Source organism: Dama dama, chromosome 12 (assembly GCF_033118175.1).
Source record: "Dama dama isolate Ldn47 chromosome 12, ASM3311817v1, whole genome shotgun sequence".
Taxonomy (NCBI): domain Eukaryota; kingdom Metazoa; phylum Chordata; class Mammalia; order Artiodactyla; family Cervidae; genus Dama; species Dama dama.
Window position 1 is genome coordinate 88,646,636 of NC_083692.1, and position 19,592 is coordinate 88,666,227.

Below are 19,592 nucleotides of genomic sequence, written 5' to 3' on the forward strand. Positions count from 1 at the left end.
AAGCTGCGTTTTGAGAGTTACATTTCCAGGCATATGGCAGGCTAGACATTCAGACTGTCCTTCCTAATGGAAACAACTTTTTTTTTCTGGCTGCCCATGCAGCTTGCAGGATCTTAGTTCTCCAACCAGGGACCGAACCAGCCCCGGCAGTAGAAGAGTCAAATCCTAAACCACTGGAACAAAGCGAATTCCCTGAAAACAATTTAAAAAGCTGAATTTAAAAAAAAAAAAAAAAAATCCTAAACCTCTTAAAAGCACCAAAACATGGACTAGAAAGCTAGGAATTATAAGCTCAAAGAGAAGTGAAGTAGAGCCCAGACAAGTGCATGGACAGCACTGTCTAGGCGGAGAACACTAGCAGGCGCCATTTACGCCCTGTTCACAAAGATGATGTCCCTGGAGTTGCTCAATCCTATATCCTGAGATCACTTTTGACCTAAGGCATTTGCTCAAGGTGGTGAACTTCAGCTTTGGCTTCAGTGGGGGTGCAGAGTGGGGTCGGGGGAGGGGAGGTAGTGGGACAGAAGGTAAAGCCTAGGCATTAGAGAATCCTGTAGGAGACCTCTCTTCCAACAAAACTTGGACCTTTTGGGTAGGGATGAAAAAACCTACACACCCAACACACCCAATTATCCTCAGATGACTACAAGGAAAATTCCTGTGGTGCTGAGCAGAACCAAGGATTAAAAAAAAAATCTGTCCCTGAAAATTTTTAACTTATGATACAGCTAAAATAGGTCCAAGGAAAGTTCTATCACTATGAGTTGAGTAGGCCCTAGTATATGAAAGAAATAAATGCAAATCTTCTCTGGAGGAATGTACTTCAATAATACACAGATGATTTTCTAAGGAAAATGAGCATCTCCCAGTAGCAAACACTAAGCCTCTCAAGACTTAAGTTACTATTGCGTGAGGACCAATAGAAATAATATTCAAGAGAAACAAGAGAAAACTCCCACAAAGAATTCAGGTATTTGAATTATGGAACAAAGAAGGTAAAATAACTATGCTTTATTTTTTTGAAGAAATAAAAAAGTGGAAAACACCTATTCAAATTAAGAAACTATAGAATATTTTAAATTCTACAGTAGATATTATAAAAATAGAATTTCTAGAATACAAAAACAATAACTGAAATCAATGACACAATGAACTGGTTTAACAGCAAATCAGACACTAATGAAGAGAAAATTAATAAACCAAAGAATTTGACTATAGCAAATATCCAGCATAATTTAAAGAGAAACAGAAGAAAGGGAACTTGAAAGAGTAGTTAATAGACATGGAGGATAAATAAAACATTCAGACATACAGCTATTTAATCAGAGTTCTAGGAAAAAAGAAAACAGAAAATGGTGCTGAGGCAATATTTGAAGAGACAATAGCTAAGAATTTTCAAGGACCAGTCTGTTTCAAAACACAGATTTAAAATACCAACTAAATTCCAAGCAGAATTAAAAACAAAACAAAAAATAATTTCATTTTAACACAACATAGAGAAACAGCAGAATACCAAGACAAAGAGACCATCTTAGAAACAGGTTTTTAAGTCCCTTCAGGAGAAAAAAATAACTGCCAACTTAGAATTTTACGCCCAGGGAAAAAAAAAAGTTTCCAAAAAGAAGATGAAAAAAAAAAAAAGATGCTTTTAGATAAGCTAAGTGAGTTTGCTTCCATGATGTTCATAAAAGGAAATTCTAAAGAATGTACTTAAGAGAGAAAGTGATCTCAGATGAAAGGTTTAAAAACTAATGATTGAAGAGCAAAGAAAGTGGTAAAGATGGGTAAAGCTAAACAGATCTTGATTATATAGAACAAGAATAAAGTTTAAAAAAAAAGAATAAAGTTTTCTGGGGTTAAAAAAAGAATTAAAATACAACAGTAACATAAAACTTGGAGGCGAGTATATGGATTTAAGGTATGTAAAGTGCTTGCTGCCTGGGAGAAGGGGAGAACTTTGATAAATATGTATGCTTTAATTTCAGTGCATCTGAAATTGTAATACACATCAGAACAATCTGAAGGGCTTGTTAAAACAGAATCCTTAATGAAGCAATGGACAAAGAATTAATCTCAAAAATATACAAGCAACTCCTGCAGCTCAATTCCAGAAAAATAAATGCCCCAATCAAAAAGTGGGCCAAAGAACTAAACAGACATTTCTCCAAAGAAGACAGACAGATGGCTAACAAACACATGAAAAGATGCTCAACATCACTCATTATCAGAGAAATGCAAATCAAAACCACAATGAGGTACCATTACACGCCAGTCAGAATAGCTGCTATCCGAAAGTCTACAAGCAATAAATGCTGGAGAGGGTGTGGAGAAAAGGGAACCCTCTTACACTGTTGGTAGGAATGCAAACTAGTACAGCCACTTTGGAGAACAGTGTGGAGATTCCTTAAAAAACTGGAAATAGAACTGCCATATGACCCAGCAATCCCACTTCTGGGCATACACACTGAGGAAACCAGAATTGAAAGAGACGCGTGTACCCCAATGTTCATCGCAGCACTGTCTATAATAGCTAGGACATGGAAGCAACCTAGATGTCCATCAGCAGATGAATGGATAAGAAAGCTGTGGTACATATATACCATGGAATATTACTCAGCCATTAAAAAAAATACATTTGGATCAGTTCTAAAGAGGTGGATGAAACTGGAGCCTATTATACAAAGTGAAGTAAGTCAGAAAGAAAAACACCGATATAGTATATTAATGCATATATATGGAATTTAGAAAGATGGTAACGATAACCCTGTATGCGAGATAGCAAAAGAGACATAGATATATTGAACAGTCTTTTGGACTCTGTGGGAGAGGGCGAGGGTGGGATGATATGGGAGAATGGCATTGACACATGTAAGTTATCATATGTGAAGCGAATCGCCAGCCCAGGTTTGATGCATGATACAGGATGCTCAGGGCCGGTGCACTGGGATGATGACCCAGAGGGATGGGATGGGGAGGGAGGTGGGAGGGGGGTTCAGGATGGGGACACATGTACACCCATGGCAGATTCAAGTCAATGTCTGGCAAAACCAATACAATGTTGTAAAGTAAAATAAGTAAATTAATTTTAAAAAAAACCACACTGCTTGATTTAGTTTTGAGGTGGGCCCAAGAATTTACATTTCTAACAAGCCCCCAGCTTGATATTAATGTTCAAGACCACAGTTTATTTTACTTTTTTCAGATTTTTTTTTAATGTGGATCATTTTTAAAGTCTTTATTGAATTTGTTACAATATTGCTTCTGTTTTATGCTTTGGATTTCTGACCTGTGAGGTATGTGGGATCTTAGTTCTCTAACTAGGGATTGAACTCACATCCCCTACTTGGAAGGCAAAGTCTTAACCATTGGATCTCCAGGGAAGACCCAAGACTACACTTTAAACAGACTGTTGACTAGCCATGAAAAAAAAAAACAACAACTGAATATAAAATCCAAACTAGTAGAGGGGGAAAACTGAAATAAGAAAAAAATAAGTGAAAATAAAGTGAAAAGCCAAATAAAAATAGAACCAGAGGAACAAGTGGGAAGGACAAAACAAAGATGGTAGGTATGAATTCATATATATTAGTAATTACATTAAACATGAAAGGATTAAATGCTTCAATTAAAAGATAAAGATTGATACAAAAAAATGAACTCAAAATGGATCACAGACCTAAATAAAACTTTTAGAAGAAAATAATAGGAAAAAATATTTGTGACCTTGGGTTAGGTAAAGAGTAATTAGATACAACATCACAAACATGATTTGTAGAAGAAAAACTGATTAATTTGGATTTCAGCAAAATGAAATATTTTGTTAAGATAAAGAAAAGACACAATTGAGAGAATGAAAATATGGCTATATAGAAAGAAAATATTTGCAAATCAGATATCTGATGAGTATATAAAGAACTCCACATTCAAAAAAAATTAATAGGGAAAAAACCAAGCCCAAAAATATTTACTTCACCAAAGAAGAGGCATGGATGGCAAATAAGCAATGAAAAGCTGCTCAACATCTTTCATCATTGGGGAAATGTAAATTAAAACCATAATAAGACACTACAAAACACCTGTTAGAATAATTAAACTGAAACAATCTGACAATACCAAGAGCTGGTGAGAAGAGGGAGCAACTGAATTCTTCCATGCCTTCTCATACTTTGCTGGAGGCCAATGCACAACAGTAGAGCCACTCTAGAAAACAATTTGGCAGTTTTTTGGGTTTTTTTTTATAAAGTTAAACATAGAATCACCACAAATGCAGCAATCTCACTCCCTGGTATTTACCAGAGTGAAATTAAAGCTTATGTTCATTCAAAAACCTAAATACAGATGTTTACAATAGCTTCACTTGTAATAACCAAAAATTAGAAACAGTCCAGATGTCCACTGACTTGGGAATGGATAAACTTTTACATCCATAAAAAGAACACTGTTCAACAATAAAAAAAAATCCTTTTTTTTTTTTTTGCAGGGGAATAAACTCTTGACACACACAAGAACATGGATGAATCTCAAAAGCATTTTGCTTAGCAAAAGGAGTCAGACTAAAAAAGTACATATTATTCAATTTATATGACATTTTGAAAAGGCAAAACTATAGGAACAGAAAACAGATTTGTGATTATCTTGGTTAAGGGTAGGGTGAGGGTCTGATCACAAAGGGGTAGCACAAGGGAATTTGGGTGGGGGTTGTACTCCATATCTTGATCGTAGTGGTAGTTTTAACATTATGCATTTTGCCAAAACTTAATTTTATTTTATGTTAAATAACTCTTGTTTTTGTTTTTAAGACAAAGATTGTCAGATTGAGCAAAAATATAACAGAGTCTCCAACAGCCTCTGTTGGCCAAGTGCAAACTTTGGTTAAGAAAAAGCAAGTTCAAAAAAAAAAAAAAAAGAAAAAGCAAGTTCAGTTCTCATTCTGAAAACACTTATAAGATTATGTACAAAACCTCATTTAAAAGTGAATAGTATTTCTATTTTTAGTTTGTTAACCTATAGCAGGAAATAAACATCAATACACAACAGACTTAAATACACTTTAATGTACCATAGTTTTGAGTATTTTATACCACTGTAAAACATATAAGATTAAGAATCAAAAGAGGTGGTAGAAACTGTCTAAAACTGTAGGAGTCCTTGAATTTTTTCACTTTGCATCCAGCTGTTTTGCCATCATCAGAGGGCTAATTTTAGAATGAGTAATCTTCTTATAAAATACAGTGTAATTAAGAAAGAATTTTTTTTCTGTAATTAAGAAAGAATTCTTTTTTTCTGAGACTTCTAATTCAGAATTGTACAGGGTATTCAGTTTTCTAAACCAAGCCAGCAAACCAAGAGTAATCTGAACCATAAATCTGTGGCCAAGTCAAGAAACTTTTAGCTAAAGAGTCATATTTAACTTCTACAAGAATTGAATTCCAGCTCCTTTATATCAATATACTTTGAAATGAAGATAAAATTACAAATAAAGTTTTCACTCAATCTATGAGAAGCAATATGGAAATCATAGCATGTGATGGTTTATTCTTTCCTGCAAATTAAATAACTACATTTGCTTTGTAATGCAAGTAAGCGAAATCTCCTTTCTTACTCTTGCTAAAGACTGTAATAGCTGCTTTCCTTGCTTTCTTGTTCTAATGGGAATCATCAGCAACATGGAACATGCTGCCACATTCTTTAAGCAATGATGTGTATTTTGATGTAAAGAGTCAAACCTAAACCTAGAAATTTAGAGCATACTGTTATAGTTTTCCCCGTTTCTCAAAATAACTGGAACTGAGGGCACATCAAATCTCCACCTTTCGTTGTGCCGTGTAGACACTGGCACAAATTAAAGAAATTCTTCATTTTTCAGGTCAAAATTAAGCCATCCTTTTTGTTCTGCTACACAGGTGAACAATGGCTTTTCATTAATTACCTACAAAACAGATTAAGAGAAGACAATTTCAGGCAACATCTCACAGCTTCAAGTGCTACATGAGGGAGGATGTAAGCATGCTGATAAAGCTTATATACGGTATGAGTTTTCTGTTAGACTATTTAATAAAAATGCTAATTTCTAGAATAAATCAACAACCCCACAGTCATCTCAAGTAAGTTATTCCAATGAGTCAATAACCCAAGAAACTTCTATAGAAAAATAAAGAACTGAAGGAAACTAGCACCTTTAAAATTTATTTATTTATTTTTAATTGGAGGATAATTGCTTTATAGTGTTGTGTTGTTTTTTGACATACTTCAACATGAACCAGTCATATGTATATATAAGTCCCCTGCCTCTTGAACATCCCTCCCTTATGTGGACCCGGAACCACGCTTTTCCTGAAATTTTAATGTCACCTAATTATTATAAGAGTGCTCCCAGTCACACAATTAAAGTCGTTAGAGAGATCATACGACCATTAACTGGCTGAACACACTTTTGCATGGTTAGAAAAACTGTATTACTGAACTCTTTGCCCCTGGCTTGTGACATTTATGGGTACCCTGCAATTTACCCACAGCTACTAAAAAAAAAAATTTTAAGTTTCTTCAAGTTTCCACATGAAAAATGATCTTATTTGGAAGAAGTGGAGAAAAATGTGGAACAATTAGTCTCATTAGGCTGGCTTTGAGTGGATACCCTATGTTTACAAAATGTTTTGAGAGAGCCAGATCAGCAGTTCTAGCGACAGCATCTTATACTGTTATCAGGAGGCACGTGCAGCCTGAGGAGAATTTTCTGTCTATCAGAGTGGCCCATATGTTGCTTATTTATCATTTCAACTTCATATCAGAATCAAAATTGAAAAAGGAAAACTTTGAAACTCAAGCAAGTCATCCGTGGCCAGAGTAACGAGGTCTCTTGACAAAAAACCCCCAAAACAAACAAAACAGAAAGCCCAAAAAACAGAGATTTCACACAGTTTTGAGAAACAAGCTTTGGTTTCAGAGTATTATTGCAGCTGTTTAATTCATTTGCTGATGTGGCTCAAGTATGCAGACACAGTATATTTTTAACGGGTTTCCGTGTCCTCAGTAGTTTTCCCATTTTTAAGAGAAATGAGAAGCACTACAGTAGGGACCAAGTAGTAGCAATTACTTATTTTCAGAAGCTGTATTTTACTGACTAAAGCAGCACTTGTAGATAACAGGATTATTTCTTGGCTGTTGTACTATGACTGTATGTTAGAAAACTGAAAACTCTCTGATATAGATAAAGTCTGGGATCAATGAAAGAATAACATTCCTGGACTTCTCTGGTGGTCCGCTTGTTAAGAATCCACCTGCCAATGCAGGAGACACAGGTTCAATCCCCAATCCAGGAGGATCCTACGTGCCGCAGAGCAACTAAGCCCACGGCCACAACCCCTGAGCCCTCACTCCAGCGTCTGCGAACTGCAACTAGCCAGCCCACGTGCCACAACTACTGAAGCCCTTGCACCTTAGAGCTCCACAAGAGAAGGCCCTGCAATGGGAAGCCCGCGCACTGCCACTAGAGAGAAGCCCCCACTCGCCACAACCAGAGAAAGCCGGAGCACAGCAATGAAGACACAGTGTAGCCAAAAACAGTAAATAAGTAAATAATTTTTTAAAGTGAAATATTTTTTAAAGAAAGGAATACACTCTTCCAAAAAGGTGATAACTTCCTTATAAAAAGAAACACGTGAAGCCTAGCAGTCACCATTTTGTTTATTCCATTATGATTGCTTAAGTTTTCAAGTGGGCAGTATTCTATTTCAAGGCCATTCTGTTGCAAAACTTTGCTATGTGGTTGTAACATAACTGTGTCTGTTGTAAACCAAAGAGGACAGGGGGAAAAGAAGAAGAAGAGATCACAGGAAACGGTACTTCATGTAGCTTTTCATGTGAGGGTCTTAAAGTAGGTAACTGATTATTAAAACAAAAAATTTTAAATTCTCTGAGCTTCTACCCAGAAGGAGCCCTGTTTTCATTAAAGATTAAAGTGGCCTTTCCAGAGACTCTAAAGTTTAGCACAAAACTGAATTAAAGACAACTAATGGTCTAAATAAATGATTGTCATCCTTACATGAGAACTGCAAAGACCAACACAATAAGAACAGTTGACTATTTACTAAATATCAATAAAGTATGTAGTCCTATGTGATTCCTTTTGAGGTTTCAGGGTTTGAGATGGGTGTTAGTGATAAAAATAGAAGACCAAAAAGTTATTATATAAAATAATTGTGTTGTGTTGAGGCTATTTTTGGTTGATGGAAGAAAATAAATATGTCTGTGGAATTCCTTTTGTAAATGCCAACCTGTGTGGATATATGTAGAGATCTGAATGTTTTTAATAAAGATGATAATTAACAATTATTCTACCCAAATACATAGATTGGTATAAGCCATGTAATTAAAAACTGGAACAATACATAGTCACAAAATGAAACATGAAAGATATGAAAAGTCCTTCAGATAATTATAGACTTGATCACAAAATACTGAAAAGGACAGAATGATTAAGATGTAGTTGGCAAAGGTCAACACAATATTGTAAAGCAATTATCCTCCATTAAAAAATAAAAAAAGATGTAGTTGGGGTTGTACTTGGAATGGAAGGGAAATGATTAATTGAAAATGAAAGGTCAGGTATTTACCTCTCCGTCCCAAAATCTGGACTAGGATTTGCTAATGTCTTAATAGATTTTCAGCTGTGAATAAGACCAAACAAATAAACAGTCTGCCCGAAAGCTGCCTCATGTGTAGGCCTTTCTAGTCTTCATCCTTCACAAAAATTCCTTTCCCTGTTCCCTCTAAATTTACAGATATTTTAAATTTAAAAAAAATTTTTATTGAGATATTGTTGATTTACAGTACTATAGTAGTTTCAGGTGTCAACATAGTGATTCAAATTTTTTATAGATTATAATGTAGTTACAGGTTTTCAAGGATAAAAGTTTCTCAGAGGCATCTGCACAATTCTTGAAAAAATTAGCATCATAACTTCCTATTCCAAGAAATTTAACTAGGTCAAACAGAAAAACATTGAGTGAGGTTTCTTAGGCCCTGAGTGTGAAGTTTCCCTGGAACTATGAGCTAATAACCATGTTCCAAAGGCACAGTTTTTTCACAAAGAAAACACACATCTCAAGTGTCTTTCCTATTCTAGTTCTACATCTAGTAGACAGGGATCATTGGAACAAATCTTATTTCATTGACAGCGCACTTACTCAAGCCATAAATCTTTCTCTCACAATTCCAAGCAGTAATAGTGACAAGAACAAATTACTTTGGAAGATATTTTCTGACCCGCCTTAGTTAGCAGCATATATGTGTCCTGTCTAAGTGATATTCTTATTTATCCAAGTCAGCTTATGGTCCAGTTACTCAAATTTTTTGAAATTCTTAGTTCTGAGGACTGAGGAAGGCATTAACAATTCTTCCCCATACTTCCATCTGCAACTATTTCTAATAGACTCTAACCTGCAAACATGCTTGATTCAACTTCCTTGTTGCTTTGGAAACCCCTACGTATCACCATTTAGAGTTATTTTGCATTACTGTAGTTCCTTATAAATAGATTCACTCTGTTCTCATATTAAGCTATGAAGATTTGCTTTATTTTGATTGTTTTTATACATAGGACTTACTAATATTCCACAGTTTTTCTTTTCCCTAAATATACGCATTAGTTGAAGTATTAAAAAAGCTTCTGTGTTAAAGTTTGTAAATCATACTAAGTCCACACAGGCAAAGGGTTGCACTTTGCATGTGTTCTATAGAAAAAGAAAACCAAACCTAAGTAAGTAAAATGAAGGGTCAAGCAAACAATCCAGCAGAGATTCTCCCAAAGCCACAACCATTTCTTACCCTAATTCATAGTGTCATTACTGGCCACACTTTTATTCTGCTTACTTCTTTTAGTGCCTTCCTTAGATCTGTTAGACATGCTTTTGGATAATAAGACGAACTTCTACTGAATTCCTCCTCTAATACAACTTGGCCAGTTTCATTTGCACTCTAGGTGTCCTATATGATACAAAAGGCAATGTTGTGAAGACTCAGGAATGTAATGGTAATAATATTTCTCTTTTTTCAAAAAAATATTTATTTTATTTTGCTGAGGCAGGTCTTAATCGTGGCACATGGGAATCTTCAATCTTTGTTGCAGCATGCAAGATCTTTTAGTTATGGCATTCAAACTCTTAGTTGCCACTTGTGGGATCTAGTTCCCTGACCAGGGATTGAACCAGGCCCCCTGCTTTGGGAGTGTGGAGTCTTAGCCAATGGACCACCAGGGAAGTCCTGGTAATAATATTTCTACTGTCCTTTCTCATCCTCTCTCCTTTAAGCCTATCACCACTAATGCAAAGCTACTATTAAACCAGAGTGACCTTATTTATATGGTCAACTAAAGTGAAGTTGCTCAGTCGTGGCTGACTCTTTGCGACACCATGGACTGTAGCCTACCAGGCTCCTCTGTCCATGGGATTTTCCAGGCAAGAATACCGGAGTGGGTTGCCATTTCCTTCTCCAGGGGATCTTCCCGACCCAGGGATTGAACCCAGACCCAGGTCTCCCGCATTGTAGGCAGACGCTTTACCGTCTGAGCCACCAGGGAAGGCCATGGCCAACTAAATACCCTGCTTATTGTTTTTTTTCAATTCCCTCTTTTGGCTTCATGGGCTTCCTTGGTGGCTCAGCTGGTAAAGAATCTGCCTGCAATGTGGGAGACCTGGGTTCAATTGCTGGGTTGGAAAGATCCCCTGGTTGGGTTCGATCCCTGGGTTGGAAGGGAACAGCTACCCACTCCAGTATTCTGGCCTGGAGAATTCCAAGAACTGTACAGTCCATGGGTTACAAAGAGTCAGACATGACCGGGCAACTTTCACTTTTGGCTTCACAGAGTACAACAGACATATTGATGAACTCCTAAAAGAGTTTAGTATTGTTCTTATTACATGGAATTTAGTAGTAGTGAAAATGGGGAGGGGGGGAAACATAAATTAAACCAGCCAAACAGTTATAGTTGGAATATCTGGACTCCATGAACCATTACATTTTGACCAATTGCTTGTGTAAGAGGAAGCGACCTTGTTAGCTGTTCTTTCATTACTTCCTGCTAGTAAGATAAAGGTAAAATCCTTTTTTTTAAATGTAGATTTTCTGCAGTAATAATTCACTGAACAATATTCATTTTAAAATATTTTAAACATTCAGAAAAGTGACATAAATGTAGGTATCTTACAAATTTAATAAATGCTATCATCTCACGGTATTTGTTTAGATACTTCTTTAAAAAGCAACACAATGTCACAATTGAAGCCCCAATTTCATCTCGTTTCCCACACGCCTCCTTCAGAGGAAGCCACTATCCTAAAGTTTGTAAGTGTCCCTTTATTGTAGAAATTTGTTCATGTTGATAGATGTCAGTAGATTTCACTAATTTTCTTAGACAATTTTTTTTTAGTTTTATTGGAATATAGTTGATTTACAATGCTGTGTTAGTTTCTGCCATATAGCAAAGTGAGTCAGTTATACATATATCCACTCTTTTTAAAATTATTCTCCCATATGGAGTATTGAATAGAGCTCCCTACGCTCCCTATACAGTAGGTCCTTAACAGTTATCTATTTCATATATATTAGTGTGTATATATTAATCCCAATCTCCCAATTTATCCCTCCCCCACGCCCCATTTCCATAAGCTTGTTTTCTATATCTGAGATTTCACTACTTTTAAGTATTGTATAATATTCCATTGTATGACTACGGACATTTAGTTTTTGTCATCATCACTGTGAACAATACCCTAACAAACATCTTCATAGTGTCTCCTGGTGCATATGTGCATGAGTTTCCCTAGGTGCAGGAGTTCTTAAGTTTTTATGGCCAATACACATTAAGAAATAATTTTATATTAAGTTCCTGTACATGCATACACGCACATATCACCACAGGCTGAGTTGCCTGGCAAGTAGATCTGAGACAGAAATTAGTGTACAGGCCGTTTATGAGGGAGTGTCCTGGAATCAGTACCTGCTGGGAAGTAAAGGAAGCAGGAATATGGGCAGAGGTAGTTTTGTGCTCTAACAAAGTGATAACAAAGGCCTCAGTTGATCCCACATTCGCTGCAGTGATTATTCAGAGTCATTTTGAATCAGGACAAGGAGATCAGGCTTTTAAATACCTGCACTGCTCAGTTACTGAATACAGCTGCACCCAGGAAGAGGGTGTGACCTTGGGCAAGTAGCTCTCTTCCAGGACAGAGTCCTACAGAGGGACTCACCCAAAAGCTGTAGGCTGCAACATATCTAGCAGCTCAGAGAATTAATCATTCAGTCCTGGAGAGGGAGAATCTAGTTGGTGTAAAAAATTCACAAAATAATCCTTACCCTGGTATTTCTGTTCTATTTCATTTGTAAAAAAAAAAAAAAAAAAAATTTATTATAACCCTTAAATTGATTTCACAATTCACTAATGGATCCTGAATTACAGTTTGAAAAAACTGCTCTAGAGTATATACCCAGAAATGGAACTGCTGGATTGTAGGGTATATCACATTTTAAATTTTAGTAAGTATTGTCAAACTGCTTTCCAAAGGGGTTGGGCCATTTGACATTCCCCCTAACAGAGCATTGAATTCCAGTTTTCCTACAGCCTCAATAACCTTGGTATTGGCAGATTTATATATATATATATACACAAAAATACGGTAGAGGGTAATAGAGTAAACACTTTGAAACCCATCCTTTGGTGAAAGTGAAAATGTTTTCAATACTGTATTATACCAAGACATACTTCCTGCTAGCTTATCAACTACCAAAAGGCATGTGCATTTCCTTGATAATTAGGTAACATTCAAATTTTAGTCTTGCAAAATAGAAATTTACTCTTGCAAAATAAATCTTTTCATCTTGTGATCTTTTTTATGGCACCTAGAGGAGTGCATATAACAACAGTAAAATACCTGCAGATTGAAAGAGTGAATTCTATGCCTAGACACATGGCCTTTAAATTAACACGTTTTTTCTTTTAATCTCTGAAGCAATGTGGTTTAGTAGAAGATTACTGGCCCAGGAATTGTGAGGCCTGGGCTTTGGTCTATTCCACCCATGGGATTTAGTAAATGTACTCCACCTTTCTGAGGCTCAGTTCTTTCATCTCCTAAATAATAATTTTCCTATGTATCCAGCTTACTTCATGGAGAATTTAGAATACTGAGTTCTCAGAACTGATTTCATATTTATGTAAGAGAGAAAGCAAAGAACTTGGGGATCTAGATTCTAGTTTTCAATCTCCTGTCACTATTGTATGTTTATGACCTTGGACAAATCACAAGTAGGCAAATGTTCACTTTTTGGAAAATAAAATGCTCACTAGATGATCTCTAAGGTTCTTGCTCAAAAATCCTATGTTCTGGGTTATAGAAACATGAAGTCAATTTACGAAAATATCATTCTCATAAAGCCAACACAACATGGGTCACATGATACATTTTAAATCCACTTCTAATTGCTGGCCCCACCTCAATCACTCTGTAATCCAATCCATTTAGCCCTACCCTTGTCCAACTGCCCTATATGTTACCTGAACTCCACCCTTAAGATTCTCATTTGCAACTGATTACTACTGCTAAGATTTCAATACTTGGTTTTAACCTTGTGGCTGTGTGATCACCAGGAGAATTTGAAATGGAAGAATATGTTTCTTTCTTTTTTTTTTTTTTGATAACTCCATTAACTCCTCATTCGCTTTTATCACAAAGTTGGTTAAAGATGAATGGTATTGTTCCATACTCTCCTCAACCTGACATCAAGGGCCCTATGCTTCTGCTCTCTTCACTGCAGGATTCACTACTTTCCAGACAGCATTGCACAGGCAGGCGGGCGTTTGCCAGCACTGCTCTATTGTACCTTCTCTAAAAGGTATTCTTCCACTTCAGTTCTAATATTCAAATAAAAGATAGCCTCATCTCAACTTCTGTTTCCTTTTTAGTATAATTTAAAACTCTGTAAATTATTATTATAACATCTAAATTCTATTAAATCAATATGCTGATTTTATTAAATTTCAAATGCAGTTAAGATAATTACAATCAAACATGAAAACTTGCAGACTTGTAAGTGGAGAATGTAGAGGAAGGATATTTGTTTCTAGGAGATAGTAAAGTGATACTGACATTTAAGGACCTAAACTGGCCCTAGGAGAGGCTTTGGAGATCTTTATGTCTGCTTATTTCTAATTTAAATCTTTATTATTAAATGTCTATTATTCTCTAAACCCTGAATAAACTAGTTGCTAGAGTTTTCCCCTTCTGGATTAACTCTGTCCTTAATATAATTAACCAATCCATCTCTTTGTATGCATATATGTGCTTAGGGACAGCAGAGGCTTAAATGCTTTCTTAAATTCCATTAAGAGCCTCCTCTCATGAGCCTGAAAGTGTTCTGAATGAGACGTGTCAACATGCTGGAGAAGAGACGTGAAGAACCAGGAACGGATGCCCTGCTCCTCTTAGGTAACATCGAGACTGAACACTGATGAACTTTTCCACCCAGAGTAGAAAGAAAGGAAAATAGGAAGCTAGCAACCTCAAGCTATCTCTGGAAAAAATGATCATATTTCTTCTTTAGAAAGACCAGCCTGGCAACAAAGGGAGGGATGGATGAAGGAGAAAAGACAGGAGATTGGGAATCCAATTAGTTGAATGTTACAAAATTTTAAGTAAAAAAAAAAAAAAAAACAGGGGTTTGAACTGGGTCAGTAGGAATGCAGAGAGAGAGGTGAAGAAGGGTATGCTTGATGTTAAGGAGATGGTATCAATTGGTTTTGATGATTGATCAATTTTTAAGGAATAAGTGGGGAAAAAGATGAGTTGATTACTTATAGGTGTGTTTTGTTTTTTAGCCACACTGCCAGCTATGTGGAACTTCCCCAACCAGGGAGGGATAAAACCCATGCCCCCTTGCAGTGGAAGTGTGGAGTCTCAACCACTGGACCATCAGGGAAAATTTAAAGGTATTCAGTAGTTTTGTTGTTGTTGTTTGCTGTGCTGGATCTCCCTTGCAGAGCAGGGCTTAGTTGCATGCACATCCCCATGGTATGTGGGATCTTAGTTCCCCGACCAGGGATCGAACCTGAGTCCTCTACTCTGGAAGGGGAATTCTTTACCGCTGGGCCTCTAGGCAAGTCCCTTCACAGGTTTTGACTTTTCTGACTACTGTATGCTGCTGCTGCTAAGTCGCTTCAGTCGTGTCTGACTCTTTGCAACCCCAGAGACAGCAGCCCACTAGGCTCCTCTGTCCCTGGGATTCTCCAGGCAAGAACACTGCAGTGGGTTGCCATTTCCTTCTCCAAGGCATGAAAGTGAAAAGTGAAAGTGAAGTCGCTCAATCGTGCCCAACTGTTAGCGACCACATGGACTGCAGCCTACCAGACTCCTCCGTCCATGGGATTTTCCAGGCAAGAGTACTGAAGTGGGTTGCCATTGCCTTCTCCAGACTACTGTATAGTTAGTCCTATTCAAGAAAATAGAGAATATAGGAGAAATAGGTTTCGGGTCAAGATAATGAGTTTACCTTGGAAAATGTTGAGTTCAGGTGCACTTGGGACTTATATGTCTGGAGGCAAATGAATATACAATCCTGAAGCTTAGAAGAGATGTATAGACTAAAGATGTGTTTGTCTCCTAGTCTGAGGGATTATAAAGAAAACAGAAGTATTATATTTTTAAGCTTTTTTTTTTTCAATTGCAGGTGTTTCCCCTTGCCGGCAGTGTTCTTTAAGCTTTGACAATAAAAAGGGCGTCCCTGTTGTTTACCCTTGCAGGATGCATGTCTGGGCCAATCAATAAAAAAAAAAGACTCACGGTGTCTGATTTGTTTAGCTTCGTGTTTCCCAAATATCCTAGCTGCAACAACAGTGCTCAGTACATGAGATAAGATGACTCATATTTCCTGCAAGTCAGTACAGATATCCATCCTTCCAAATTATTTGAACCTTTGGCCACTCCCAAATAGAGTCAAAGTGTTGGAACAATTTATGAGCATTTCTTTCATTTGTTGAGAACAATTCTAATACATCTGTAATAAAGATTCAGAGAAAAAAAAGAAAAGCTTTTCTTATCTCGTATCACCCCAACCCCCACATCCCAAACAAGGTGCCCTCACCATTTATAGAGGGCTGCCTCATTTGAAAAGACCCTGATGCTGGGATAGATTGAAGGCGGAGAAGAAGCGGACAACAGAGGGTGAGATGGTTGGATAGCATCACTGACTCAACGAACATGAGTTTGAGTAAACTCCAGGAGTTGGTGATGGACAAGCAGGCCTGTTGTGTTCCAGTCCATGGGGTCGCAAAGAGTCGGACATGACTGAGCGACTGAACTGACTCCCAGGTGGTGCTAGTGGCAAAGGACCCACCTGCCAATGCAGGAGACATTAGAAACACGGATTTGATCCCTGGGTAGGGAAGATCCTCTGGAGGAGAACATGGCAACCCACTCCAGTGTTCTTGCCTGGAGAATCCCAGGGACAGAGGAGCCTGGTGGGCTACAGTCCATAGGGTCACAAAGAGTCGGACATGACTGGAGTGACTTAGCGTGTGCATGCATGCATGTGCACACACATCCACACACACACCTTTTATAGAAAGTCTAAGTTCTCTCTTGATTGGTTCAAATATCATCTATCCATCATCTTGAATCCATACACTCTGAATTCATCACTCAACTTCCCTAAGCTCCCACAGCAACAAATTTAAACACCTACTGCAGAACTTCTCAGTCTGCCTGGGAGCACACTTTGTGACTTTAATATGCACTTATCTGCTTTCATTCCCTTCTGTGCCCAGCACAGTGCTTTGTGTATAAATGCCACCTGAAGTGACTCTGTAAAATGTCCTGAAAATACTCAACCATGGACAATGATAGTCAAGATACACTACATAAAAACAACTTCCTTTTGCAGATCATTTAAAAACTAAATGTTGAATTTATTAATAGCAGGAATTGTTGAGAGAAGTAAAAGCATTAACTTGAGGAAGATGTTGAGAGGCGATAATATTCAAATTTGTGGGAAAGTGCTGACTCAAAGATATGACTCCTCAGCCACAGAGAGAGTAAAGACAGCAGAGTCTCAGACTGCTGCAGCCCTCTTGTCCTTAGACACTCTTCTCAAGTATCAGGTTTAGAATTTGTCATTTGCAACATGATATTTCTCATTATTATCCTTACAAGTTGTTCAGATAATTTGTCTTTGAAAAGTATTTCATCAGGTTTATGGGTTTGTTTTTTTCTTTTTTTTTTTTTTTGCCCATACCTCTTGACATACAGGACCCTGGTTCCCCAAACAGGGACTGAACCCTTGCCCCCTGCATTTGAAGCTCAGAGTCTTAATCAGGGATTGCCAGGGGAGTCCCAGGTTTGTGTTTCTAAGAAAAAAGATGATAATCTGACAACACTGCCAATAAATTTCAGTTTGTGGATTAAGTGCACTGGAATGTCACTCTAACACTTTCACAACGAATAGAATTTGGTGCCATGGGTTCTGCTTTGGCAGATAGCTAAAGATTTTCTAAAGACCATCAGTTCTTGGTGGAAGGCTTTCTCATCCACAGGGACAGACATCAAGAACAGTTTTCTAGAATACTCTTCCCAAGACATGGATACATTTTTAAAAAGATATAAAGAAACTTCTGGCTTAGCAATTAAATAGATTTAACAGGTGGTGAGGATTAGGTGGTACAATAATTGAGTTTCCAGTGTTTTAAACTGTTACTGGTTTCATAGTTTTCCTTCATGGATTTTTCAATTTACAGCATTAAAAAAATAATTTCTATATGCAAAACAGAAAAAGAGACACAGAAGTACAGAACAGACTTTTGAACTCTGTGGGAGAAGGTGAGGGTGGGATGTTTCGAAAGAACAGCATGTATATTATCTATGGTGAAACATATCACCAGCCCAGGTGGGATGCATGAGACAAGTGCTCGGGCCTGGTGCACTGGGAATACCCAGAGGAATCGGGTGGAGAGGGAGGTGGGAGGGGGGATCGGAATGGGAATGCGTGTAACTCTATGGCTGATTCATATCAATGTATGACAAAACCCACTGAAATGTTGTGAAGTAATTAGCCTCCAACTAATAAAAAAAAAAAAGCAAAAACAAAAAAAAAACCAATGAGTCAATGAGTAAGTCAAAGAGAAAAGCAGAGAATACCTAAAAAAAAATAATAATAATTTCTAAGAAACAACCAGATTCCAGGTGTGAAAGAACGTAATTTCAGAAAAGGCATGGAGCCCAAATTTCTAAGGCACATTTTAAAAAATCTGGCCATGACTGCAATGTTAGACTCCCTTACCCAAATCACATTTAGGGTTTAAGTTTAACTGTGACTACTGTGACAAATGCTGAGAGGACTCATGGTATCACTGTTGAGGACTCTAAGGTACTTAAACGCATTTCCTGAGCATGCAGTCAAATGCTTATTGTCTTTCTACTGCCTTTTAGTATGTTCTTTCAGAAAGTGTTATCTTTAATTAAAAAAAAGAAACAATCAAAACTTTTCAACTTTTTAATTTTGTTTTGGCTGCGCTGGGTCTTTATTGCTTTGTGCGGGCTTCTCATTGCAGTGGCTTCTCTTACTCCAGAGCGCAGCTCTAGAGTGTGTGGGCTTCAGTAGCTGTGGCACGTGGACTCACTAATTGCAGTTCCTGGGCTTCAGAGCACAGGCTCAATGTTGTGGCACATGGGCTCAGGTGCTCTGTGACATGTGGGATCCTCCTCGACCAGGGATCAAACCCCTGTCCTTTGCATTGGCAGGCAGATTCCCAACCACTGTACTGCCAGGGACGTCCCCAAACTTTTCAACTTTTTAAGTTTTCTAGAATTCCATTCTATAAACTGCACTTGCAATTATATGTCTATAATATTTTAACCCTGGAGAAGGAAATGGCAACCCACTCCAGGAGCCTTGCCTGGGAAATCCAATGAACAGAGGTGTCTGGAGGGCTACAGTCCGTGGGGTTGTAAAGAATCGGACACAACTTGGCGACTGAGCATAGTCAATATTTTAATTGGCATTCCTTAATGCAGATGAAAATACGTGAATTTGTTTGCCAGTTAAGAGTGATGGGTTCCCAATTGAACTTTTTTTTTCACAGATTTATTGAGAAGTAATTGACACACAGTGGACTATACATATTTAAACTGTGCAACTTGCTAAGTTTGATCTGTGTATACATCTGTGAAACCATCACTACAATCTAGATAGTGATATCTAGACATCCATCCATCCAAAAGAGTTCCCTCTTGCCCCTTTATGTTATAATCCTCTGCTTTCAATCACTGATTGACCTACAGCCATGCCCTCACATTAGGAATAAGAATCCTGTGAATGATATGGGCAGTGGGGAGGAAGGATCTATCCTGGAAAAGAGATTTAACATTTTATTTAGTAGAGTTAAAATGCTGCATCTGGGATGTGCTCAAAAATACAAAAAAGTGGTCGACTCTGTATTTTCAGGTCAAGATCTTGATCTTTTGAACTTTATGGAATGCTGGGTTATCTGAAATGTGAGAAAAATAGGCTTCCTTCTCTCTTGCTCTTTTCTAATCCATTCTTCACAGAAGAGT